The sequence below is a fragment of the Eschrichtius robustus genome, chromosome 19 (genome assembly GCF_028021215.1).
Source record: "Eschrichtius robustus isolate mEscRob2 chromosome 19, mEscRob2.pri, whole genome shotgun sequence".
Classification (NCBI taxonomy): Eukaryota; Metazoa; Chordata; class Mammalia; order Artiodactyla; family Eschrichtiidae; genus Eschrichtius; species Eschrichtius robustus.
The window spans coordinates 1,985,461-2,012,201 of record NC_090842.1 but is presented as its reverse complement, the minus strand read 5'-3'; the positions used below and the strand labels follow the sequence as shown (position 1 = coordinate 2,012,201).

Genomic DNA, 26,741 nt, shown 5'->3' with positions numbered 1-26,741 from the left:
CCACCACGGTGTGCGTGCTCAGGGCGGTCTCACCCCTTTCTTCCACGTGGGAGCAGGAGCCACTTCAGGGGGAGCCACTGAAGGAGACCCCAGGGATGTCCCCTGTGGACTGGAGCTCTTGGGGCATCAGCTGAGTTCTGGAACCAGGAATCTGAACCAAGATCGGGGACGCGTCTTTTCAGGGTCCCCATCTAATGGCTACTGAGGGTCCTTCCTGAAGGGGTCTTAGTAAAGAAGGAGGATTCCTGAGACCCTTTGGGAGGGTCACGTGACCCTCGTGTGACCGGGGAGCATAATAACAAGGGCCTCCCAAGGTCCACGTGGTCAGACTGGGAGGGAGGACCTGAGCGCCTGTGCGTGCATGGGCACGTGTGTGGGGACGTGCGTGAGCGTGTGCGTGGGGACGTGCGTGTGCGTGGGGACGTGCATGAGCGTGTGCGTGGGGACGTGCGTGAGCGTGTGCGTGTGCACGTGTGGGGGCGTGCGTGAGCGTGTGCGTGGGCACGTGGGGGACGTGCGTGAGCGTGCGTGCCATGCGTGCGTGAGTAGGGCTGGGGGCCCTCAGGGGCGGGGACTTCTCTCCCTCCCGGGCCGCTGGCACTCAGGGGGTCGCTGCCGGCTCACGTTCCTGCCTCGGCCGTGGAATCCCAGCCTGGCGGGTGGTGGGGCTTCAGGACCCGCTTCGGGTCAACATCTACAATGGCCGTGTTAAGCTCTCGGGCTCTGTTTCCCCGGGGGCTCACGAGAGTTGAGGGCGCCGTGGCGGGAGTACAAAATGGGCACCTCAGGGGCGCATCTCGGAGGAAAGGCGACCCTCCCCCCCCCCCCCCCACGGGCACGTACAGCCCCCCTCCCCACCCTGGGGTCACTGGTGTGTGCGTGTGGGTGCTGTGGACAGCTGCTGGACGAGGACGCCGGTCCCGGAAGGAGCGTGACCGCTGAGCATCCGAGGGGAACCAGCGGGGAGGCTGGTATCCGCCCGGCCATGCTTCTCCGCCCCCCCGGCCCCCGCGCCCACCAGCCTCCCGAGCCTGCGTGTGGGTCTGAGCCGCTCCACGCTCTGAGGGAAGCCCCCCAAAGGAGCCCGGCCAAAGGCAGCCCCCCAGAGACCTGCAGGCTGGTAGCCCCGGGGTGGACGTCTCCAGCAATCCCTGCCGGCAGGTGCGCCCTCGCTGCCCGGGAAGCGGTCCGGAGGGTTAAGAAGCGGGCCCGCTCTACGGAGAAGCATCTTCCGGCTCCTTGCACATGTGTTCAGTTTACGAAGGAGAAGCAGGAGGGAAGCCAGCCGGGGACCAGGCGCCGCTCCTTCGTCCTGGAGCACACGAGACTGGGTTTCTTCCAGCCGCGCCTCGGCAGGCACGAGCAGGGTTAAGTGTGTGCGAGGGGAGAGGGAATCCCAGACCGCCCGGAACTTGAGACTTCCCAGCTGAGGGCGAAGCAGCCCGGGGAGAGGCAGCGCCAGCCACCCTGCGGTTTCCGCAGGCACCTGGGCCCGCGGAGTAGGGGAGGACACGTCAACAGCCTTCCTGTCACACGCCACCCGCAGGACACGCGGCAGACGTGCCACGGCCGCCTCCGGGGTAAGTGCAGGCCCTCTGGGTCCCCGCCGGCTGGCAGCGGGGTGTGAGATGAAGTGCTTTCATTAGGAGGTGGGATGTGCTGGTGATAGGGCTGGCTGTGTCTTCTTCTTATTAATGCATTCAGACTTGCAACCAAGTCGTGACAACAAATGCAGTCTGGAAACATCTTTATGGTAAAACAAAGCATTCTGCTTTCCTGTTGGCGATTCAAGTGCTGGACCGAAAGCCAGAGCCCAGAGGCAGATTCGTTTGGCGCGTAGAGATCTGTCTGCGGTCTCTGCTCTGAGGGCGCAGTCAGGGTCTCCCTCCTTCCTTCGGGCCTTCTATTCTTTGCCCGATTTAGTCTTTTTTTTTTTTCTGTGATATGTCCCCGGTGACAGTCTTCTGTCTCACCACCCAGGCTCGGATGTGCCGCAAACAGGCCTGATTAGCGACACTTCCTGCTCAATGTGCATCTCATTATGGCTGTTCTGAGCAAGTGTGGAGACAGGGCTGGGTCCCCCGACCCACCACGGGCAGAATGGGGGGCTCGTGGTTGCATATAACCTGTCACAAGCCTGCACTGTGGGTAACAAGCCATTTTACCAGACATGGGGCCACCAGTCTCTTCATAACGGTTTCACTTGAGCAAGTTTCAAAGCAGGTCGCCTCCTGGTGCTTTGATGTGTCTGTTTCCCATTATACGGTCAGGCCACCAGCAAAAGTGACAGTCGCAGTTTCTGTGCATAGACTTTCTGAAACACCCCGGGAGGCCTCGTCCACACGTGCAGATGCACCCACCGCCCTCACTCTCGGGCCTTCTAGCAATGAAGGAGGGCAGCCCCCCATGGGTTCTGGTTTCTTTTATTTGTTTGTTTTTAAATTAAAATACAAAAGCCCACCTGTTAAATGGTAAAGGAAAGATGAAAGATGAGACTTGGCAATCCTGTTGCCTGCAGAGCTGGGATGGTAATGGTAATAACAACATAGTAACACTGATAATAATAGACAGTTTCCCAAAGGCCTTGTGTGTTGTGCTTTTATTTTTTCTTATCTTATTTGATTTTGCAACTACCATTTTCAAATGAGGAAATTGAGGTTGAGGATCTTGACCAAGGACACATACCTAGTGAGTGGCAGAAATATTAATCCCAGGGTTCCGATAATAAGTCCTATGTTTTGTGCTGAAGTCATTCGCCCCTTCCTTTGTTATTCTCCATTACACCCGAGTGCTACCCTAGAAAACCCCCGCTAGGCAGAAGGTGAGGCCCAGCTGGAGGCCTCTTACGATGTGAAAACTTGGTGTGTGTGTGTTTAAAATCCAACAGTTAACGGGGTTAGATCTATGTCTACCATCTACTGGTAGGTAATTCAGAGAGCCCAGAATGATGATATGAACTCAGCACTGATGTGATCTAGTGGGGAAACAGATGGAAACGCGAGCTGCTAGGAAGCATTTCTTGGCCCTTCTGCCACGTACCGCGTGTGCTTCCATAGGGCCCTGTATCCGCTAAATGCTGTCACAGAGGAGAAGGCCCTGGATTGTTAGCGGGATTTCTGGGAGGGGCTCAAGTGGCAGAACAGGAAGGGAGATGGATGAGGTTGGCCAGAGACCAGCCTCAGAGGTTGCTTCTCCTGAAGTGTTACTTTGCTTTGTGCAAGAATCTGACGTGACGTAGAATCTCGGGAAGCCCTTGCCATGTGGTGGCAACTCAGTCTCCCCGCGTCCTGAGTGGTAGCAGAGACGGCGGGGGACGGCTTCTTGATTGTTGAAAACATGGGCAGGATTTCCCGCCCCGCTGAGGATGGGGTGGGAACTTGGGGCCTTCTGATGCCCTGGGCTCCCGTCGGGTCTGAACCTGGCGGTGGTCAGGCTTCCAGATTTGGAAATGTCAGCTGTCGGGCACCTCCATCGTCTTCCCGGCTTGGACTCCAAGAAGAGGGTCCCTCCAGGCCGGGAGTTCGGTTTAAGCTGAAAAGACAGAAATGAGGTGCTGGGCGGGTGAGCCCAAGCCCCGGGCACTTGCGGCTGACGTGTTAGCTGCCGGGAGCCGAGTGTGTTTGTCCCCACCGCTGCCTGCTGGGATCTGTCCCCTGGGTTTTGAGTCCCATGGCGTGAGTTTTCAAGGGGGAAGACTGCCAGGCTCCAGGGCGAGTGCTTACTTCACGGTTCTGATTTTCCTGGCAACGGTGTCCCAAGTCGCCAGAGTGCAGAGGCCCCTGTAGGTAGAAAGGGCCCTCGTCCGCCTCCCCAGACCTGGGCCCGGACTGCCGGGGAGGTCATGAGGCTCCGTCTCCAGAGTCTGCAGTTCCTCCACCCCGAGCATCGGCCTCGGGTGCTACCGCGTCTGCCTGCGGGCAGCAGGGCTGCGGGTTTGGCTGGACTCTGTCCCCTCCGCCAGGCCCCTCACTCCTTAGCTGGTGACGGGGGGCACGTGGGTGCAGGTCCCACTCTGTTGCTCCCCCAACATGCTGAGTCCTCCCTTACCCGAGGCTGCCGGAGCCAGCCCCGCCTCCCTCCCGGGACCCGCTTGAGACCCTCCTTGCTGGGCGCCCTGCACAGGCGCCAGGTGGGCCTTGTGGATGGGTGTGGGCGTCTGCTTCCCGTTCTCCTGCAGGGAGCGGCTCTCACCCCGTGGGAGCTGTGGGCCCTGCCTCCCAGGTGGGCGAGGGGCGGGCACATCCCTCAGGAGTGGTCAGAGCGGCCCCTTAGCTCTGGCTCTGGGATCAGGCCTGCTCCCGAGGGACCGGCTTTCCTGTCTCCTGCGCGCCAGGCCGTTGCTGTCGTGGTGTTTCATCCTCACATGAGTCCCCATAGACGAGCGGGGTGAGTTATCTTAACCTCATTTTATGGTCACAGAAGCTGGACCTCAGCGCAGTCAAGGCGCTTGCCAAGGCCACCTGGCCGGAAGCTCTGAGCCCCCCGGCAACCTGGCTGTGCGGAGAGGGGTCATCTGCCTCCCAGATGTGATCTTAAAGAAAACACAGCAGATTTCTTGAGCTGTAACTCACGTACCGTTCAGTTCACTCATTTAAAGAGTCCAATTCTGTGGTTTCTAGTGTGTTCGTGGAGTGGCGCAGCCCTCACCATAACAATTGCAGAACATGTTCGTCACCCCAAGCAGAAGCCCCGTTCCCACCAGCAGTCACCCCATCTCCTCAGCCCCTGGCAGCCCCTGACCCTCTCATTGTCTCTGTGGATTTGCCGGTCGGGACGTTTACCCTGAACGGAATCAGATAATATTTGGCCTTTGTGTCTGGCCTCCTCCCTCAGCATCACATCTTCAGGGTGCATCCACGTGGCAGCCTGGGTCTCTAGGTGAGACCCCAGCCTTTCCTGCCAGAGCCTCCGAAGACGTCCAAAGACTCAGGGGGAGACTCGGGCTTCATCCAGGGCACTGCTTCACGTTTCTCGTGGAGATTCTATGTTCTGCCCTGTTCTCCATGTCATGACGAATAAACACAGAAGGCTGTGGACCCCTGGCTGCCTGTGGCCAGATTTGCTAAGCCAGCAGCCCAGACACCTTTCACCATAAACGCGTGGGACCCTGCTGGCTTCCCTCACCACTTGGACGTGAAGAGGAATTTCCACCGTTGCAAGTGTAAAAGCCATTTCCGGGAGACCCTGGGGGACATTTTCAAAATAGCGTATGAGGTGTGTATTTGAAAGCAAACAGCCATCTCAGGCAAGATAAGTGAATATGTGTCATTTCAGGTGGACAGAGTATTGAGGACCTGCCTGAAGCACTGTGTTGTAAAGGATTCCAAAGCCCTGGCTTTGGAATTTTGGTGATTGATTGATGATGTCTGCCGTGGGCTGGGGAAGGGGTGACAGTGAGCTGTGTGGTGGCTTCTGGTTGGTGCAGATTTGGTTGGAAGGGAGAAGCCTGGATCCTGGAAGCCAGGGCCGGGCACACTCAGAAGGCAAGTGTTTACACCAGCCCGTGTGTGTGTGGACGGAAGGACACGTCCTCAGGCCCAGCTGCGCGGACCAGGCCAAGTTTCAGGAAGGCGGAGTCTGGGCCCAGGCCCAGCAGGCTGGTTTCGGGAGTCCATGAGGAAGTCATCTTCCAGGTCATCCCCCTCTGAGTAATCGAGGATTTAATAACCAGCATCTCTTGCCTCACCACATCTGGCAACGTTTGGGCCAGCACAGCGCGTTTCCTTCTTGGCCGGTGGGTCCCCGCGGAGGGAGCGGCGTGGATGGGCGCCAGCGCTGGGCCGGCTTCCAGCCCCCATCACATGCCCCGCACCTCTGAGGTCAGCGCGTTGCAGAGGCGTTACGAGCCCGTCCCCGCTCCGTCCTGCCCCCGGCGCCTCCCCTGCTCGTAATTAACGGACAGGCCTTGGCAGATGGGGCTCCTGAGGAGTATTCCTCCCACGGAGGGACAGGGGGTACAGCAGACGCCCACGGATGAGGCCGGAGGAGGAGCCCGTGTACCATCTCGGGGGGTCAGGTGTCTGGATGCTCGCCGCCAGGTCCCAGCGCTTTCCTTCAGTGTCCCCTTAATTATGCGTCTCCTTTATTGGCCTAATGCGTTTCTCTTGAAAGGTCAGCTTTTCCCCTTAAAAAGCAACCCAGATAGCAAATGTGACCAGAGCGGGGAGGGCGTGGTCAGTCTGTCCCTGTCCGGGCGACGAGGTTGTCTTGGGGTGTCATCCCACCTCTTCCTCACCCACGGTTTCCTTTGCTCTGCGGCGTGCAGGCAGGTGGGCAAGGCTGGCCTGAGGCTGCTCCCGTCCTGGTTAAGTGCCTGGGAGGTGGTTATCCTGTGCAGTCTGGGGCGAGGGGGTCGCTGCCAGCCAGGAGAGGGGACCCCAGGTGGCTGCCGCTCTCCGTGTGGCAGGGTGACCTCAGCGTGGTCCCTGCCGCCCCTGCCACGTGGACCTCGCCAGGCCCACGGGCGGGTGCGTGTCCTGCGTGCCTCTGCCTTCTTAGGCCCGTGAGGGCGGGTTATGGCTTTCTGTTTTGAGATGAGGTGACTGTGAGGGGCTGGAAGGTGGCCCCCAAGACACCCCCATCCTGATCCCCAGAAGGGCGGATATGTGACCTGACACGGCGGAAGGACTTTGCAGGTGTGGTTGCGTCAGGGATTGGAGATGGAGCGTTTCGTGGATCATCTGGGTGGGCCGGGCATAACCATGGGGTCCTCATACGAGGCTGGGGACTAAGCCTCTGACGTTGGGCCCGTCAGGCCACGTGGGTGTTGCGTTCCGTTCCAGCCCCCGGGACGGGGGCTCCATCGGCAAGTTCACGTCTTACCTGCGAACATCTGGTGGGTGTGAGCAGGTGTCCCGAGCAGTGGCCACCCACGTGGGGCGAATAGAGAAAACCCTCTGCTATAAAAACATTGTCCCTGAGGCACACACCACATGGCCTGGATCCCCTGTTTACAATCCTGTCTTGTCCTCACTGTTCAGCTATGAAATGCAAACCCTCCAAGGAAGAAACCGCATGGAACGTTAACGTTTCAGGGTGGGAAGTGGCTTTCACAGGACGTCCAACTCCAGCCCCTTCTGGAATGACCCAGTGCGATGCCACTTACCAGAACCCATGGGGAGGGCGGGGGTAAAACAGCGCGGGGTGTGTGATTCAGCAGGCCCGGGCGGGCCTGGGAACCTGCATCTCTCACACGTTCCCAGGAGTCACTGCTGCCGCTGGTCCAGGGTCCACACTTGGAGAGCCCCCTCTGGTTCACGGTTGGGCTGAACTGGGGGCTCCCCCAGCCCCTGGGTTCTCACCCTCTGGTTCTGGGAAGGACGCTCCGGGAGTGTCCCTGGGTGTCCCCAGGTGGTTCTGACGCAGGTTGCTCACAGGGTCTGTGTCACGAACGAGCGATTCCACCTGCAGGACCTGACTTGCTCGAGGTCACCCAGCCTGGCGCCCGGCCTCCTGGGCTCTCTTCAGGCCGTCGTCCCTTTGCCTCCGTGCCAACCAGCGTGGAAAAGATGTTCTCCTATTGTGAGCGGCAGCTGCCAGCTAAGAATCCTCATGTGGCTGTTAAAAGCCTCTCATGGCAAATACCTCCTCCAGGAGAGACAGCTGCTTCGTCAGAGGTGGGCATCAGAGCGGTGGGTCTCGAGCGAGGCGGACCCTCCGAGGCCTTCAACCAGGATAGGTAGCTGTGCAGGTTGGGCTTTCCTGGCGAGCTCACCCTGAGTGCGTTATTCATGAGGGGCCCAGGTGAGCTGGGAAGGACCCACCGGGCAGGTGCCAACCTCTCGACAACCTTGGTGGAGCCATGATGGAGAGGTAGGCCTGTGTCTCACGTGCTCGCCTGTCTTGGCCTCTCTGGGGCCCCAGGAGAGACACTGGGGTCCAAGGAGCTGCAGGGAACCGGGAAGCAAACAGCCTGTTGCCGCCCGCACATCAGACCACCTCCTGCAGTGGGGCTGGCGGTGCTGCTGCCTTTGGGGACCTTGAGAGACGCTCTTTTTACTTAGAGCCGGTTCCCATGGCAGCTGGTCGTGGCGTGGCCAGGTTCCCCGGGATTGGCGATGCCCTAGGCGAGGAGAGGGGACCAGGCGTCTGGGAAGCTGGGTTTGAAGCCCAGCGTGTTGGCGGGACGCTGCACTATGACCTCGGGCCCTCGGTTTTCTCCATACAGCAGGGCTGTCGTGGCCTCCGACCTATTGTAAGCGGTCAGCAAAGGGCCGCTCTTGGGACGCGTCCAGGGCCAGCCCTGTGGGCCACCCCCCCCCCCCCCCCGCCCCCACTGTGTCTGCTGGGTGAAGGGCGAGGCGAGGCGGGGCCGCGACAGGATGAACGAGGGATGCGTTTGCTCTGCGCAGCCGCCGCGGTCCCCTGGGCAGAGGTTCTGGCCTCCCCAGGAACGTGGGGACCTGCTGTGAGGGCATTCCTGCTCGGCCACAGGGCTGGGGGGCGGACGGCGGGCTCCGTGCCGGACTTGTGCCTTGCGACGCGGACCCCACTGCCCCTGATTGTCTGGGTGACACCAAAGAAGTGCCCCTTCCCGACAGCGGGGCCCAGCCTGGCCCCCACCTGCAAGTGGGGAGAAGAGTGGCGAGCAGCTGGGTCGCTGAACGTGAAGCTTGGACTGAGCTGGGGCCCTGGGCCTCGAGGCTGCTGGGCAGGGCGCACCCCTCCTGGGCAGTCAGGGGGGACAGAGGGCACGGCCGGAAGAGGGCTCTGGGCTTCAGCTTGTCCGCTGCGGCAGGGATCTGGATTTGGGGCCACAAACGTACAGCCAAGAAGAGACCCCTTCCTGCTTTGGGGGAGGGATTTGTGCACCGGTTCCGATAAGGGTCTTAGCTATCTGCATGAGCCTCATACGCTTGGAAAAATCAAATCTACCGAACAAAAAAGCTAAATCCCAGTTTACCATTTGGAGGATAAGTGGGCCCCCCTTGACCTGCACTGGCACCGCCATCGACTCCACGCGCCTGTTCCAAGGGCTTTGACCCGTGCTGTTTATGCTTTTCACCATACCCGGTCCTTGTTCTGCAGGTGAGGACACAGACGCCACCAGAGATAAAAAAACAAAACGCTGTCCAAGGTCACGGGGTAAGCAGATGGTGGATCCCGGATAAGGACGGGATTATCTTACCTGAAACCCCAAACTTGTTTCGACCACACTGCCTTTTCTTGTGTTTAGGGCATGACTTAGTCGAAGCCACACTTAAAATAGCAGTGTGCAAAGGTGGCAAATGGGAGTGCGCAAGCCCCAAAGGGTCCCAGTATTTATTCCTGGTGGGTTGGATTATTTTTGTGCGTCATTGTAGTTTCTAATTTATCTACAGTGAATATATATTATTTTCATAATCAGAAAAAACGTTACAAGGATCTTTAAGAACACAGGGCATGATGTGCTAATCATGTGAGTCCCGGCGGGTGGGGCAGTCACCTCCTGAGAGAGGCTGGCGTCTAAACCACTGACGGCCCCGCGTGCAGCCGTGTGGTCAGGGCTTTCTGGCACACGCCATCATCCCTTCTCCCTTCCTGATTTAACCCTGACTTGTCTGGGGTGACAGTGGGCTCCGTTAAAAATACTTCCAAGGCTCCCTTGTGGTTAGGGCTGGTCATGTGGCAGCTCAGGTCAAGGAGATGGTAGCCGAGTGTTCCTCATAAGGCTTTTAGGGAAGCAATGAGTTTCCTGCTTAGAAGGGACAGACTCAGCCTGCGAGCACCGTTTACCCTTCCCCCTCCTGTCTGGAAGGCAGATGTGATGCTCAGAGGTGCAGCAGCCATCCTGTGTCATGAAGACAAAAGCCACACGCTAAGGATGGTGGAGTGGAAAGAGAGGAATTGGGTCCCTGATGGCATCGGGCCCCGTTCTGCCACTGGACTTCTGCTCCATCCTAACTGATACCCCTTCCTGTCTATTCTCTGGTCCAGTGTCTGGTGGCCCCAGTATAATAAAGATGCCCTGAGCACGACAACTGTCTCCAAAAGACATCTTCTCATTTTGCTTCCTCCTTGAAGACGTGGTCCCTAGCTGCTGTAGGCCTTGGGGGTAAACTCTAGGACAGGCTGAGTTCATAGCATCTGCCCTCCTGGGTGGGGATGTCCTAGCGTGGGCTTGTGGCCACAGAAGTGGTGGCCCAAGAGCAGCCTGGGGAGCTCTGCTCTGCGGGAGGGGAATTTGGCCCTGGGCACGTGGGTGAAAGTGGGGGGTAGCGGGGCGGGGGGGCTCTGGAGGCAGGCTGGGGTTTGTGGGCCAGTTACTTGACTGAGCTTAGAGAAAGAGGTTTTCTCCTGTGCCGAATGGTGACCGAGGTCTCTGCCACCTCACCGGCCTCTCGTAAGGATTAAATAAGACATGCAGGTGCCCACACGCGGTGTGAGTGTCCTGGGGCAGCTGTGGCAAATCGCCCCGGACCTGGGGATTTACAGCAGCAAGCGTGCCCTCTCACAGCTCTAGGACCAGAAACCCCAGATCACCTTCACAGGGCTGGAATCGAGGTGTCGCAGGGCCGCGCTCCCGCTGGCAGCTCCGGGGGTGGGGGGGTCCCTCCGGCCTCTTCAGCTTCTGGTGGCTCAGGCGTCCTGGGCTTGTGGTCGGATCACTCCAGCCTCTGCCTCAGTAGTCACCTGGCCTCTCCCCTGGCTCTGTGCCAAATCTCTAAGGACACCTGTGACTGCACTCAGGGTCCACTCGGATAATCAGGGCCATCTCCCCACTTTAAGATCCTCAGCTCAGTCACACCCACAGAGTCCCTTTCTCCAGGTGGGGTCACATCACAGGTTCTGGGACGAGGACCTGACGTCTCTGGGGCGTTATCATGCCACACAGGTAGTGCGTAGTTGTTCCTGTAAGAAGGGCCTGGCTGTCCCCATCTCTGACCCGGCTCAGCTCGGGGAACAGGTAACCTTCCAGCCCTGAGTGGACGACAGGAGAATGAATGAGCTGATACCACAGAGCCCTCCGTGCGTGTGACTTGAGTCCTGCCACACGTGTGACATGCGACAGCTGCTTTCATGTTACGTGTCCTGCACTCTGTGATTTTTCCTTCAGGGAAGATTCTATGAGTCACCAACATATGATTAAAATTAGACTTACTTTGCAAGAAAGCATTTTCCTCACTTCTCCACCCTTCCTTTAAATAATATGAACGATACAGTCTTTACTTAAAAATGCAACAGCAGTCTATCATATAATGCAGGCGTTCTCAAAGTGGGGCCCCCAGGCCAGCAGCGGCATCAGCTGGGAAATGCAGATTCTCGGGCCCTGCCCCGCCCTCCTGGCTCAGGAGCCCTGGGTGAGGCTGGCCGTTCACAGCCCTCAGAACACTGCTGCAGCACAGGTGGCCAGCCACTTTTCTAAGGAATGCTTCCTCCCAGCCTGCTACATTCTCCTCCCAGGACCAGCCACGCTGCTGGGAGAGGTTCCTGGTTTTGTGAATCTGCTGGGGGAGGGGCCAGCTCAAGGGGACAGGGGACACTGGCCCAAAGGAGGGCCACCCAGGAGGCCACTTACTAAGTGGTAAACACTGGTGGCCAAGGACGTTGCGTTCACATCTACTGAGACTTCGGGAAAATGTTTGGGGCACTGTTGGCCAGGGATTTGCAAACATGCCTGCATGAATGTAGATCATTGCAAATGCTTATTTTTAAAAAGGAGAAAATAAAAACCCAGCATGGATTTTGGTAGACATGGACAAATTTATTCTAAAATTTATGTGGAAGGGCAAAGAACCTAGATTTTTAAAGTGGGAAGAACCACTCTACCTGTTGCTAACACTTAACCTACAGAGCTGCAGCCATCAAGACAGGGTGGCGTCAGCGGAGGGACAGAGGACAGAAAATGGGGCGGAACAGAAGGCCCAGAAACAGACCCACTCAGACGTGCCCAGCTGACCGGCAATAAAAGTGCAAAGGCCACTCCCCAGAGGGACCATGGCCTTTTCACCAACTGGCGCCGGAGCAGCTGGACATCCAGCTACCGTGCACCTCATACTAAAGTAAGCGCAAGATGGGTCATGGACTTGAATGTAAAACAGAAAAGGACAAAACTTTAGAGAAAAGAAACAGGAGAAAATCTTCAGGACCTGGGCCAGGCAGAGAGTTCTTAGACCTGACATGCAAAGCACAGCCTCTCCAAGGGTTGTCAGAAATGTACTGACACCCATAAACTGGGCTTGATGAAAATGAAAAGCGTCAGCTTAGCGACAGACTCTGTGGAGAAGACGGACAGACGAGATCCAGGCTAGGGGAAGACAGTTGCAAACCACGGAGCTGACAAAGGACTTGGGTCTAGAACATAGAGAACTTGCAAAAGCCAACAGTAAAAAACAACCCAGTTAGAAAGTGGGCAAAAGACACGAACAGACACTTCATCAAAGAGAGATACGGGTGGCAAATAGGGCACGAAAAGATGTTCAACATCATTAGCTGTTGGGGAAATGCAAATGAAAACCACAGTGAGATACCACCACACACCTGCCAGCATGGCTACAGTCCAAACAGTGATAACACCAAGTGCCGGGAAGATGCAGAGAAGCTGGGTCTCGTCTGTCGCTGGGGGCATGCAACACGGTGCAGCTCTTGGAAAAAACGGTTTTGCGCTTTCTTCTAAAACTCAACAAGCAGCCCGGCAATGACACTCTGGGGGCACTTATCCCAGAGAAATGAAGACCTATCTTCCCACGAGAACAGTCACTGCAGCTGTATTTCTAACAGCCCCAAACTGGAAACCACTGTGATGTCCTTCACCACCATGGAAAACTAGTCGGCAATAAAAAGGAACGAGCTCTGTGAGTGGAGAGCTGCTCACACGCACACACGTGCGCACACATGTGCTCGTAGGGCTGGCAGAACCTGAATACGCACGAGGCCTGTACGGACCTCCTGGTCTGGCAGCTCTGATGCCCTCCTCCGCCTGTGCAGGATGTTACTGCGGGGAAGATGGGAATGGGGAAGGGGGTACGGGACCTCCTGCACATTTCTTTCCAATTTCCTGTGAATTTATCATCATTTAAAAATTAAACATTTTAGGGACTTTCTTGGCGGTCCAATGGTTAAGACTCCGTGCTTCCACTGCAGGTGGCACGAGTTTGATCCCTGGTCAGGGAACTAAGATCCTGCATGCCATGCAGCATGGCCAAAAAAAGAAAAACAAAGAAAGAAAGAAATTAAACGTTTTAAAGAAGGGGAGAATCGAAGAAAAAGCACCACGAATTCTTATTTTGTCCCTTTAATCTTTTCAACTTGGGGAAGTGACTAAGTCCTCTGAACAGCCGGCGTCTGAGTCACGGGGAGGCTCTGGGGACTCAGGCTGATCAGACCCCAGGGAAGGCGGGACTTTCCCGGGAAGGCCTTGACCCTGCTGAGCTCCAGGGGAAGCCTGTCTCTCTGAGCCTTGGGAATGGGTGAGTAACCTACCAAGTTGTCAGGCGGGCTGGGAGGGGGAGCATCTTGAAGGTTGTGTAGTTTAGTTACATTTGTGGCTGTTGCCATCGACGTGTGCACTCTGTCCAGCCAGCAGGTACTTACTGAGCACCTCCTGTGTGCCAGACACAGAAGGCGGAGCGGAGTGCAGAGGGGTGAAGCCGCTGGCCCCAGCTCACACAGCCAGTGCGTGGCAGAGCGGGGATTTGAACCTGACACTGCTTCTGGAGGCCACACGCTCCAGATGCGGCTTCTGGAGGCCCACTCCCCACGGCTGGACCGGCTGCCTCACGTCCTGGGGGTCTTCGTCACCCTCCTTCCTCAGTGCGGACGAGTCGGGGTCCACCCGGGTCACCCAGCTCCACTCGTGGAGGGTGGCTGCGGTGAGGTGTGTCTGAGCAGCGGTGGCTCAGCCGGGAAGCCCTCAGCGGGGTGCAGCCCACTGTCCTCCCCGAGTGTTGACCCGGCCCGGGGCATGGGCTGTGCTGAGGCCGGGCTCCTCGGGCAGCAGAGGCCAAGAGTGCGGAGCTGGTCTGGCCTGAGAGCGCAGCGGTGCCTGTGGGTCCTTGGCCACCGGAGCGGTCTCCCAGCCTCGATATGCCCTGTCCGTCGGGAGCACCGCCAGGTGTCAGAGGGAGGGAAGCCCCCGTGAGCCCAGAGGCTGTCCCGCAGGCTCTGCGCTTGTCCTGCTGTGGACGGGAGGCCGCTTAGTGAAGGGGGAGGCAGCACACTCGGGGGCCTGAAACCTGGTTAGAGGCCCAGCTTTGAAACTTCCTGCTGTGTGACCTCCAGTAAGCCCCTTGACCTCTCTGGGCCCTAGTCTCCCACCGACAGGCTCTGACAGGCTGTGTGTTGGGGTGCAGCGGCCTCTGCCCTCCTTTGCACCCTTGATCGAAGGTGAGCATCTCCTTCTCTCTAAGTAGCAACCGGCCTTTGTGGATGGCGTCTTGTTACCGGGTCGCCTGTCCCAGCATCATGATTGAGAGACAGTGGTCCGGATGAGAGGAAGAGGGACACAGCACATGTTCAGGGCCGGCTCCCACCCCTCCCATCGCTGTGCTGCCACGTTCCTGTCGGGGAGGGGCACCGCCCTGCACCTGTACCAGCGGCAGCCCCCGGGGGGATTTCCGTTCCCTCACCCAGGAGTTTCGTTCCCCGGCTGTGCTGCGGGTGGTCCTGGCTCAGACCAGGGCCCCTAAGCCCCAGGTGCCATGGACCCCATCTCGGAGTAAAGACTTCTAAACGTGTAAAATAAAAACTCTCTTCTGGACGTACAGAGGGGCCCAGCTCCATCGTGGGACAGATTCCCGACAAAGTAAATCCGGCGAGTGAGGCGTGAGCTCCTCGCAGAGCTGAGTGGCCGCCCAGCAGCTTCTGGACTTGGATGCAGTGCTGAGCACAGACGATCCCACCGGCAGCAGAGGCCCAGGTGCTGCAGAATCTCCCCCACGTTGAGACCGACGTTTGTACTTGAAGGAAACGCTCCAGTTCACTAAATGAAGATGTAATGTTTTCCCACCCAAGGTCATGGAGTTCTTTATCCATCCTGGGGACGGCAGATGGACCCCCGGTTAGGCTGGTTCAGAAATGACAGGGCCTGCTCATCGAAAATACGGATTGCTGGGCCCCCCGGAGAAGGTCAGATCCTGAATCCCTATGGGCAGAACTGGGAATCTGCATGTTAAGCCACGCCCCTAGGTGATGTTTATAGCACTAAAGTTTGGGACTTTTTCGAGAATGCAGGATGGGTTCTAATAACTAAAGTCTCAGTGTGTTTCTGCCGCAGACCAGGAGCCAGATCCCCAGGCCATGGACAAATGGCCGCGAGAGGCCGGCCTCCCTCCCTCGCTCCCTCCCTCCTGCCTTTCTTTTCTAGGCAGTCACGCCTGTAGACATGTTTTTCTCTGTGGATGGCTGTTACCAGCACCTCTGTGTTAAAAAGTTGCCTTAGAGCTTTCAGAGGTGCTGTGTTTCTTCCGGGGTATGCGGGGGCGTGGGGGGGCTTCTCCAGAGGCTTGGGCGGTGCTTCAGGCCTTTGGACTTTCCTCAAGGGCCGTTCGCAGCCGGGCTCAGAGGGGCGAAGGCCTTGGGGCTAGGGCCTCACGCCAGCCGCCACAGGAAGGGACAGCAGGGAGGCCCCAGTGTTCGGCCGTGCAGGGTGGAGGGCCCGCTTTGGGGCCGGTAATGGACCGAGGAGCACAGTCTGCATTCGGTTCACTTTCCACTTAATCTCTATGTAAAGCTGAACATCAGCTTCCGCGTCTGAAGAGTGCGGAGTAAATGAAACACAGATGTTCGGCCCATTATCGGTGCACCAGATAGGTTCACTGTCCTGTTTTCTTCTGTACCGAGTGGGCTGATCTGGGCTCGCAGCCACACCCGGCCGTTTCCTGGCAGTGAGACCCCAGTGGAAAAGGATCATTTCAAAAAGAAGATAAAATTCGGACTGTAAACAGTACAAAATGCACGCATGTCAGAGATTTTATGTAACTCGTTAACAATGAGGGAAACAGGGAGATGTTGCCCATGTTTCAGAGGTTTCAGAGAACTCCACACGCAGGCACCAATGAGGAACGTCTGCGGGTTTACACGTGGGCTGAGCCGTCCGCTGCTGCACCTGCCTCTCTGTGGACCAGAGTCCCTGCGCCGTGATCACCCCCTTGCGGGCACAGGGCTGGCAGCGCCGCCGGCAGTGAGGGCGGAGAGGCAGACGGGACTTTCTCCATTTCAGACCCTTGGCAGGTTTCCTGACACTGGTAACTGTTGAATGGTAATGACGTTCCCCCAGCCCCCAAGTTGTCCTGAGTGAAAAGGAAAGAGATGGAGGGAGGAAAGGCTCTGCAGAGGCTTATGTGCATCAGGTTTGTAGAAGCCGAGGGGCTCGGGGGACGCGGTACAGCCGTGCTTCCATGTCAGCTCTTGGCTCGGCTGGAGCCGTTAAAACTTACCGCCCTGTCTCCTGTCTTCCCCCCCGACCCCAGTCCTCCTTCAGAGCAAGTTCCCTTGACCCCGAAGCCGGGCACACGGGCGCCCGCAGTGCGTTATCACTGTGGCGCATAGCGAGAATGCCCTCCGGCTGCTGGCAATCACCTTTTTTTTTCTTGTTCACTGGTTCCCTTTCCAAGCCAATTGCTCAAAGCAACCAGACACCCAAGTTTCTGGCAGAGTCCCTCCCGCGGTGTGCAGAGATTCATGACGCCTGCTACTGCCGGGGGCCAGGGCCAGGGCCAGGGCCAGGGCCCGGGCCTGGATGCCATCCACGGTGGGGGGGGTGGGCGCCGTGGAGCTGGAGGCGCAGGCGCGGGAGCTGTCCTCTGCCCGGTGGCCTCCACCCGCCAGGGCAGCTGCTGGCCGGCCAGCGGGCCTGGATGTCAGGGCAGGTGCGCTGCTCCCAGCGTCTCCCCCCACGTGCGGAGCGCTTTGAGGAAGCAGGCTTCGCCCGACTCCCCAAACCCTGGTCTTTGTTAGTTGGGAAACGTCAGAGTGGGCGCGGGCGAGGGGAGGCAGCTCGCCGTGCGTGAGGGGTGTGCACGCCCGCAGCCTGTTCCGAGCGTTGTGGGGGTGCCGCTGGCCGGCCTGGGGAGCCCGCCTGGTTTGCCTGTCCTGACCAAGTCGCTCGCAGTTTGGCAAGCAGTCCCTTCTGGGGAGGCCGCTCACAGCGCTGGGGGCCTGGCTCTCCCACCGACAGAGCTGCGGAGCCCCCCACATCCACACGGGGTTCTGGAGGGAGAAGCCACCGGCAAAGCTGGCTCCACGTGGGTGATGAGCCCCGTCCTCGAGGGTGTGGAGCAGGCCCGGGGCCATCCTTCCTTGGCGGTGCCTCTGGACATGCGCTCTCTCCAGGGCTCGACAGGGGGCTCTAGGCCCCTTCCTCTGCCTCGTGCGAGTCACGGGAACGGCAGATGATAAACGCATTCGTGCCTCTGAGCTTTGTTTCCGTTTCATGGGGTGATGTCATCGGCCCTTTCGGGAGGCGTCACTAGCTACAGGGCTGGGAAGGGAAGCCGAGGGGCTCCCCTGAACCTCATGCGGCTGGGGGACGCGGCCCGATGTCAGTTACTAGGGTCACCTGAAAACTCATCAGTGGCAGGAGGCTGGGTGTCCCAGGCCTGAAGCCCGAAGTGGAGGCGAGACCCGCCCCCCCCACCGGGGCAGGCGCCGCGCTGCATCCGCAGAGCGCTCAGCTGGGCTGGCGGGGCTGGTAGCGTCCAGTCTGCCAGAAAGCGTGAGTCACCACAGCTCCGGTGGACCTCATGGGCGAGGACAGATGGTTCCCACGCACCCTCTCCACTTGGCTCCTGGCGGGCAGAAGGTACAGGGCAGAGGAGCTGGAGGGTGGACCTCTGCCATGTCTCCTAGGGGCTTCGGGGGCGGGGACCCCTGTCCGGGTGACAGAGGCCGAAGTGCCCACGTGGTCTCCCGTGGCACCCACGTGGCCTCAGCCTGGGCTGGCCTTTCCTGGACCTCAGACCCAGGTGTTTGCCTTTTGAGGTCCTGGAAAAGCCCCATGATAAGGTGTGGATGTTTTGTCCCCGCGCCTCATGGGCCGGATGCCTGCTGCGTGTCCTGCACGGGCCTGTGCTAAGTGTCGCCCTCACTGGGACCCCCATCCGCATCAAAGCGCTCCAAGAGGTTAACCCTAGTACAAAGATTAAAAAAAAAAGAAAAGACAAACTCAGAGAATTTAAGAGGTTTGTCCAGAGTCACACAGAAGATAGAACCTCAGCTGATGCATCCAACGCCACAACACAGGCTGAAAATTTCAAAACTATTGATTATGGTTATTGGATGGGCAAATGCATTTAACACTCAGAAGGACATTATTAGCAGAGGAATGAAATCGTCCTTGAAAGGAATTCGGCTTTGGCCGCATGGCCTTTGCCGTCTGGCTGTGGACCATGGTGCTGGCTTGTCTGCTCCAGTCTGGCCCTGGGCCTGTGTGAGAGTGAGTAGGTGAAATTCCAGAAATAGTTAAGCATATCTATACTTTATTCCAGTGACCTCAGAATAATAAATCATTTTGTCTGTTGTTCGGTAACCTTCAAGTCCTGCCTTCCTAATCCCTAATTGGCAAAGCAGTTGCAACACCAAATTGCATAGTTCTGATGTAACTATGTAAATATTAACATGCTAGGTCCCGGCTCTGGTCGAGTTTACTCTTTATAATTCAGGCTTTATTTTGTCAAAAGACGTGTCGTCTTCCTTATTCCACTGGCTGCTAGAGTTTCATTAAAATGTGTAAAGAGATGGAGTGGCCTCTCTTCCCCATCCCAGCTGTTTCCCTCCCTTTTTTCAATCCCACACGGAAATAAATAGTGTAAATGAATCCTCCACCGCCCCTGCCAATTAATTATCCACATTTTGCAATTTTGTTTCATCAATTCCTCCTTCTCCGGCCCACCCCACTCCTGCTACCCAAGTCCTTAAAGCGAACCTCAGCGTGGATTTGCCCGCTGGGCTGGGACATCGGGGCCCCTCGGTCCACTGGAAGAGCCCCTACTTGCCTTCCGCCGGGGGCTTCAGCGGCGGGTCAGTGAGCCTGTGTCCGAGGCTGCGTCAGGGATTGACTGTCTATCGTTCCTTCTGCGTGTCTTAGCGATGGTTCTTTACAGAGAAGGACTTTCCTGCTTCATACAGGATCATGTTGGTAAGTAAAGCAGGGAGGGGGAAACCAAGCATTCATCCTGATGAACCAGCACCCTCCAAAACCCACGCGTGTGTCTTAGTGTGGTTGTGACGCCAGGGTTGTTCGTATGCTGCTTTGCTTTAATCTATTGCAGTCTTTATGTTTTTGATACTCAAATCCATCCTTGGCCAGTGGGAACCCTCCAAGATTCTCCTGAGTCCTTTTAAATTCTAATGTTTTAATTTTAATTTTTTCATGTTAAATACTTTTAATCTTTTGAATTTTACACGTTGATGAGTTTGGACAAATTTATGCATGTGTGTAACCAACATCACAATCGAGATAAATCACTTTCATCAGCCCAGTCATATCGCCCCCACCTGACCTGCTTCCTCTCACAGATTAGCTAGAATTTCATGTAAACGGAACCATCCAGTGTGTACCTTTTGTGCGTCGGGCTTCGTTCACAGCGTAACGTTGCTGAGATCTACCCGTGTAGTGTTGTTCAGCGCAGGTTTATCCCCCTTCGTTGTCGGCAGTGGTGGGTTGTTGGATGTGTGTGTGTTCCCGTGTTGATGGACATTTGGGTTCGTTCTAGTTTGGGGCTGTGATGAATAAAGGTGCTGTGAACCTCCATGTACAAGCCTCCGTGTGCACTTGCCATTTTCATCTTCTGGGCTCGTACCTGGGAGTGGAATTGCTCGGTCTTAGACTAGTGTAGGCTTAGCTTCATAAGCAACTGCCCAGGTGTTTTCCAGCGTGGCTGTTCCCTTGTGCACTTGGACCAGCAAGGTGCCCGAGTTCAGGTGTCAGGGCTGGGAGGAGGCTGAAGTGAGTGAGGTGCCCACTCTCGGTGTCCCCCACAGCCAGGCCTGCATGAGCCCAGAGAGGGCGCCCCTCACACGATCACCCGGATGCCTCATTGCCCCCCCCATCCTCGCTAGCCCTTGGTACTGTCAGCCGTTTTAAACTTTTTTTTAGCCATTCTAATAGGTGTGTAGTGGTACACGTAGTGGTTTTAATTTTCATTTTCCTAGTGACTAATGATTTTGAGCATTTTTTCATAAGCCTATCAGCAGTCTTTGATGAAGTGTCTACACTAATCTTTGATTCATTTTTTATTGGGATATTTTTCTTATTACTGAGTTTTGAGAGGTTTTATATGTAGTCTGGACACAAATCCTTGATGAGATACGTGTTTTGTGAATATTTTTCTCCCAGTCTTGGCCTTGCTGTCTCATTTTCTTAATAATATCTTTTGGAGAACAGAAGTTAATGATGTTTAACTTATCAATTTTTGTTATGGTTCATGCTTTTTTTGTGTCCTCTCCAAGGACTATTTGTCTATCCCAAGGTCATGAATAATTTTTCTTATGTTTTCATCCAGAAGTTTTATTAATTTAGCTTTTATGTTTAGATCTGTGGTCCATTTCAAGATAATTCTTGTGTATGGTCTGAAGTAAAGGTTGAGATTCATATTTGTTTTTCATATGGATATGCACTTGGTGTGAGCATTGTTTGTTGAAAAGACTGTCCTTGCCCCCCGCAAATTACTTGGGTACCTTTATGAACATGAATTGACTATTTACATGTGGGTCTATTTCTGTGTCTCTTCCTCTGACCTCGATATCTGTCTTTGAACTAATAACCACCCTGTCTTGGTTACTGTGGCTTCATAGTGTGCCTTAAATACCATCTTCTGAATTTGTTCTTCTTTTTCAAAGCTGTTTTGGCTGTTACAGATCCTTTGTATTTCCCTTTAAACTTTCGAATTGCTCTGTCAGTTTCTACAAAAACAACCTGCTTGTCCTTGCCTGGGATCGGGTTGAATCTACGGACCAGTTTGGGAAGAGTTGCCATCTTGCCGTATTGACTTTCCTGATCCATGAACATAACATAGTACGCCTCTCCTTTTACTTGGGTCTCCTGTAACTTCTCTCAGTAATGCTTGGTAGTTTTCATCGTCAGGTCTAGCACGCATTTTGTTAACGTTTCTCTGAGCATTTTAAGATTCAGTTGTAAGTGATATTTAAGTTTCTTCTTCAATTTCCAGTTGCTTGTGTGCTTATACAGAGGAATGCAACCGATGTTCAGTATTGACCTTTATCCTGAGACCCAGCTCAATTCTCGTTCTAGTCATTTCTTCTTTTTAATTCCTTGGGGTTATCTAGGTAGGCATTCACGTTGCCCAAGAATAGAAGTTTGTTTTTTTAATTGAAGTATAGTTGATTTACAATGTTGTGTTAATTTCTGCTGTACAGCAAAGTAGTTCAGTTATACATATGTGTACATTTTTTTGTATTCTTTTCATATTCTTTTCCATTCTGGTTTATCACAGGAGACTGAACATAGTTCCCTGTGCTGTGCAGTAGGACCTTGTTGTTTATGAGAGTAGAAGTTTTACTTCTTCCTTTCCAACCTGTGTTCCCGTGTTGTCTGTTTCTGCCCTTCTGCTCTGGCCTGGACCTCCAGCATTAAAATAGAAGTGAGGCAAGCGGATACCCTTGCCTTGTACCTCACATTAGTGGGGAAAGTCTAGTATCTCACCATTAAGGCCTGTGTGTGCTCTGGATTTTACATGGATGCCCTTTATCGGGTTGAGGAGGTTTTATTCTATCTCTGATTGGCTTGGAGTTTTTATCGTAATTCGTTGCTCAGTTTTGTGAAAAGCTTTCACTGCATCTTTTGAGAGGATCTTATTGTCTCCTTTTTTCCGCTTGAAATGGGGAATTTTGTTGGTTGATTTTCAAATGTAAAACCAACCTTGCATTCCTGGGACAAACCTCACTTGGTAATTATGTGCTATCATTTTCATATGTTGCTGGAGATGATTTGCTCATATTTTGCTAAGGAATTTTGTGTCTGTGCTCATGAGGGGTCTTGGCCTGTTGTTTCCTTGTAATGTCTTTGTCTGGTTTTGGTATCAGAGTAACAGGCCTCATAATGTGGATAAGAGATCATTCCCTCTCTCTTTATTTTCTTAAAGAGTTTTTGTGATTTTTTAAAATTAATTAATTAATTTATTTTTGGCTGTGTTGGGTCTCCGTTGCCGTGCATGGGCTTTCTCTAGTTGTGGCGAGCGGGGGCTACTCTTTGTTGTGGTGCGCGGGCTTCTCATTGCCGTGGCTTCTGTTGTTGTGGAGCACGGGCTCTAGAGCGCAGGCTCAGTAGTTGTGGCGCACGGGCTTAGCTGCTCCGCGGCATGTGGGATCTTCCCGGACCAGGGCTTGAACCCGTGTCCCCTGCATTGGCAGGCAGATTCTTAACCATTGCGCCACCAGGGAAGTCCCAGTTTGTGTGATTTTGATGTTATTTTTTTCCTTAAATTTCTGGTAGACTTCAGTGTTGAAGCCACGTGGACCTCAGGATCCAGCTAGAATGTAGTTGTTTCACCTGTTTTCAGTGTTTCTTATGGTTACTTTCTATGTAGTCAGTTGATTCTGATTTTTTCATTTGCCACGGCAGTGTCAAGTTTGATTTGTCAATATTTGTATTGGGGCTTACAAATAAAGATAAGAAGTGAGCTATAGGACAGGGTGTATTCAGACGTGGCAGTAATTGTGCGTTTAGATTAGAAAGACTGAAGTATGAAAAATGGTACGTGCTGGGCTGCAGTAGGAGGGGCCTACAGGTCACCCTGTCTCCCCAAACTGTTGTGTGTGGGATTCAGATGGATTCAGGCTAATGGTGGGTGTGGGTCTCCTTTCGATTTGGATTCTATGCTGGAGACGAAGAAGATGAGATTTGGTGACAGCCAGAGCTGTGTTTCGGAGGAAAACTTTGTTACTGGAAGCAGCGCTTACCCCTGAGTTACCAGAGGGTAAATGGGTCTTGCAGGGGTCTTTCCGACCCTGCAGATCAGAGTTTCTTCCCAAATGCCTCCCTTGGAAACACGTTCCAGAACATGTAAGCAGGAAGCTCGTCTGTATGAATTGCGATTCCATGCTAAGATGTGTGTGTCCTGGGAAGGAGCGGGGTCTGCACGTGGGGATCAGGTCACTGTGGCCCGTGCCCGGGCGCCGACCCTGACGGCGATTTGGGGTACAGGCTGGTGCAGCGCTCTGTAGGATGGCACTTCTTTGAAGTTTTACATTTAATCCCACCATAGAGCCATATTTAATGTTTAAAATAATTGAGCAGTTTAACCTCCTGTTCTCACCTCCAATCCTCCAATGAAATTAATGCTCTGGGAACTCACCCATTTTCCTGCTGCACTTGCCCCACTTGCCGAGCTGGCCCGGCTCCTCTGGAATGTTCTCTCCACCTGCGGAACCTGAGCTGCTAAGCAAGGGTGCGCCCTCTGTGGTGTGAAAACCGTCAGCCCAGGCGAGAGGACCTTTCCCAGCGGAGCAGGGATTTCTCCCCCCACCTGTCCAGGTGTCCCTCTGCCCCCGGTGTGACGTCTGCCCTCTGCACTTCTTCACCACCTCCACAAGGTAGAGCAAGCCCCTCTGGACCGTGGATTCCCAGGGCTGCCCGGGGAGGGGCCAGGACCCCTGCCAGGGCCTTTCAGGGGCCTTTGCTGCCCGCTTCCCATGACCTGGTCCCGGCTCTGCTCACCTGGGCTGCGAGGATGCAGCGGCCGGGACAGGGAGATGGGGGCGGCAGTGAAAGGAAGCAGGCTGTCTGCTGTCGGTGCGTCACTGCCGCTGTGACAGCGCTCAGGCTTCGTTCAGGGCCACAAGGTAACAGGGTAAAGAATGGAGGGAGCCTTTCTCTTTACTGGAGGCCTTGCACCAAGACGAACAAGTGAAACACACACTTCTGCTCCTGAAACTCCCACTGTGCTACGCCTGTCGTCTAAATAGCTGAGAATGAGTAAAGTCAGTTAATGAAAACAATTTGTAATATAGCAATAGAGTATAAACTCCCCCAGCAATCCAGAGGTGCCTGCACTTCTTCCGAGGAGACCTCACTGGCAGTGCGAGCTGCGTCCGTACCCGGCTCTGCCCCTCACTGTGCACGTTTGCACAAGTCACCAACCCTCTCTGAGCCTTGGAGCCCTCGCCTTCGGATGGGGTCAAGGTCAGGCTGTCTGGGGACTTCCCCCAGCTCCTCGGATGAGCTGGGGGTGGCGTCTGGCGGGCGGGAGGTCCCCACCACCCGCAGTTGCTCTCGGTCCTTCCTCCTCTGAGCCGCGATGTGCGACTCGGCAGGGGAGGTGGCCCCGCCTCTGACATGTGCTTACTGTTGAGGGCGCTGTGTTGTATTATATCCACTCGTCCAAGTGCCTGTTTCTCACTCTAGAGTCTTGCTTGGTTTGATGGCTGGTGCTTAGAATTCAGGTGATAAATCAATTCCTGTTCCATTGAAGGGTTTGCTTAACCAGCCGTTGAAGTTATTCTGAGGGAATCCTTAAGTTCTTTGGTCCTTGATTTGAAAAAGTTACCAATTTGGTAACTGAATTCGTATACTCAAGACCAGGTCATGCTCCAGGAAGAGATTTTTGTAGCTTTCTTTTTAGTGAAAAACGCTTGTCTGACTTGAAAGGACTATTATAAACATGCGGGTGAGGGGGTCGTGCTCTACAGCTCGCCACAGTCTGGTCCTTGCCTCACGGTCATACACGATCCAAATCCGTGCAGGAGGCAAGGGTGTTCTCTGGAAAAACTGCACATCACATGTAACACGGATGATTCTGCTGTACTATAACACATGAATTCCTAAAAATCACCATGTCCTGCAAATTCACGCAATAAAAACCACAGGGCTTGCGAGAAAGATGGGGCTAGGGGCATAGCCCTCAAAACTCCATCAGTGACACGTAAAGATGAGAACCCAATGAAAAGGGCACCATTTCCCACGTCCAGTGGGTGCATACATAGCCACCGTGGTGACCCTGCGCTTGGCAGAGACGGGAGCTGGCAGGGGACGTAGGTGCAGGGGGGCTGGCTGGGGTGAAGGTGGGTGTGCCCAGCGCAGGGGCCGCGGGCTTGGGGTGTGTGCGCGTCTGTGTTCCCTCCAGGCTCTGTTCAGCGGGGTGTCTGAGTTCCCCAGTGTTTCCGGAGGGCGAGATCGTGCATGAGAAAAACAGGCGATCTGTCTTATCTTCAGACTGTTCCCTAATACATCGGTCGTGTTGAACAAATTTGCGTTTTCACGACGGGCGTTGCGGCAGGGCTCGCGGGGGAGCTGTCTGGGCCATCCTGGGTCGAGTCTTTGTAAAGTGAAAAGTTGACACACGTCATCCTCGCCCACTGAATAAATTAAAAAATGACCGCTTTTCTCTGCCAGAGACTGTTGAAAAAATGAAAAGCAAAACAAAACAAAGACTTGGAGTGTTGGCTAAGCCCGCGACCCGTCCAGACACAGATGGGGGCTGGTTAGTACCCCCCGCCCTCCCCTCTCTGGGGGGGCAGCCCTTCCCTAACCCCCTTCCCGGATCTTCTAGCTTTTGGGCAAGCGTGGTTTCACATTTCCCCCCTCCGGCGCGAGTGTTCTGCAGATGCTGGGGGATGAGGCTGGCGGGGCTCGGCGGGGCCAGGGCGCTGGGGGCAGCTGTGCCTGGCGGGGCGTGGGAAAGCGGAAGTAGGAGGCAGAGCCGTCCCCGCTGGGCGTCTCGGTGGGCGCCCCCTCCAGGGGGGGCGCGTGGGACAGGGGCCAGCCGTTGCCCTGTCCACTGCTGACGGGCACGTGTGCTCCCCCCGGACACAGCTGAGGTCAGATGCACCTCTGTGACCTCCTGGGGGTGGGTGTCCCCAGCTGCCCCCACATGGCACGCCTGGGCCAGGCAGGATGCAGCGTGCGCCTGTGCCCCATCCGTCTCGGGGAGCTGAGGACAGTGGTGCTTGTCCTTGGCCCCGAGGGGCCCCGTCAGCTGGGAGGACACGTCCCGCCCCTCCATCTGCTTTGCATCGTGGCCCGGAGTTCCGATGCTTCTCAGTCACTCTCGGCCACGTTTTGGAAATTACTCTCCGCGGACCGGCCTTGCCGATGACTTCAGCTAGCCCACGCTCCCTTGCGGTAATGTCACAGGACCACGGCCTGCTTCCCGTCCCAGCTCAGAGCCGGGAGGTTCTCGGGGCCCCGGGGTCCCTCGGCCCTCGCCTGGCCCTGACCTCGGGCCTCTGCGGCCACCGCCGCCACCGCCTCTCATCATTCCTTCCCCGGTGCTCTGCCGACCCGTGCGCTCCACACAGAGGCGGGGTCCCGGCTGGCCTCCGGCCTCCATCACCCCGTTCCTGGCGGCCTGAGTGAACAGCGTGGCCTTTCCCAGAGGGTTTTTCTCTGTGAAATCAGGACTGAAAGCAGTGACCACTCAGGTGCTTCACAAATGTGACTGTTACATCTAGTGTCTCTGTGTGTGTGTCTGCCCTTCCCGGATGGATCTGAAGAGCTTCAGAAGCCGGGCCGGCGGTTAGCGGTGGCGATGGTCACAGCACGGCCAGAGGGCAAGTTGGGGTCCAGTCCCATCTCGGCCTCACGCGAGGGTGCGGCCCACCAGGGTGTTCGGTTGGGGCAGCGGCGTCATGTCGGGAGGAGACTCTGGCTTCCTGGCCGTGTGGCCGTGGGCGCTGGGTTCGCCTGAATCTCAGCCCTGCACCTGTGGGGGCTGGACTGGCGCCTGCCGGGCAGCTCTGTGTGGAGCCCCGGGGCGGTGCCACCTGTGCACTGGCCTCGTCCCTCGGCGCCCGGCCCAGGAGGTCCTGCTGCTGTGCTTGGCAGGGTGATGGCCCCCAGGGATGGCCGTCACCAGACCACACACCCC

General features: G+C 55.9%; 1 protein-coding gene across 1 annotated transcript in view; it reads left to right on the top strand.

Annotated features, from left to right (window-relative positions):
* The first annotated feature begins 1,531 nt into the window (after nt 1-1,531).
* Nucleotides 1,532-26,741, top strand: part of ZNF469 (zinc finger protein 469) — a 283,346-nt gene continuing 258,136 nt past the window's right edge. The window contains exon 1 of the mRNA XM_068528062.1: nt 1,532-1,580. The gene's annotated coding sequence lies outside the window, so the exon portion shown is untranslated. The remainder of the gene's footprint in view (nt 1,581-26,741) is intronic.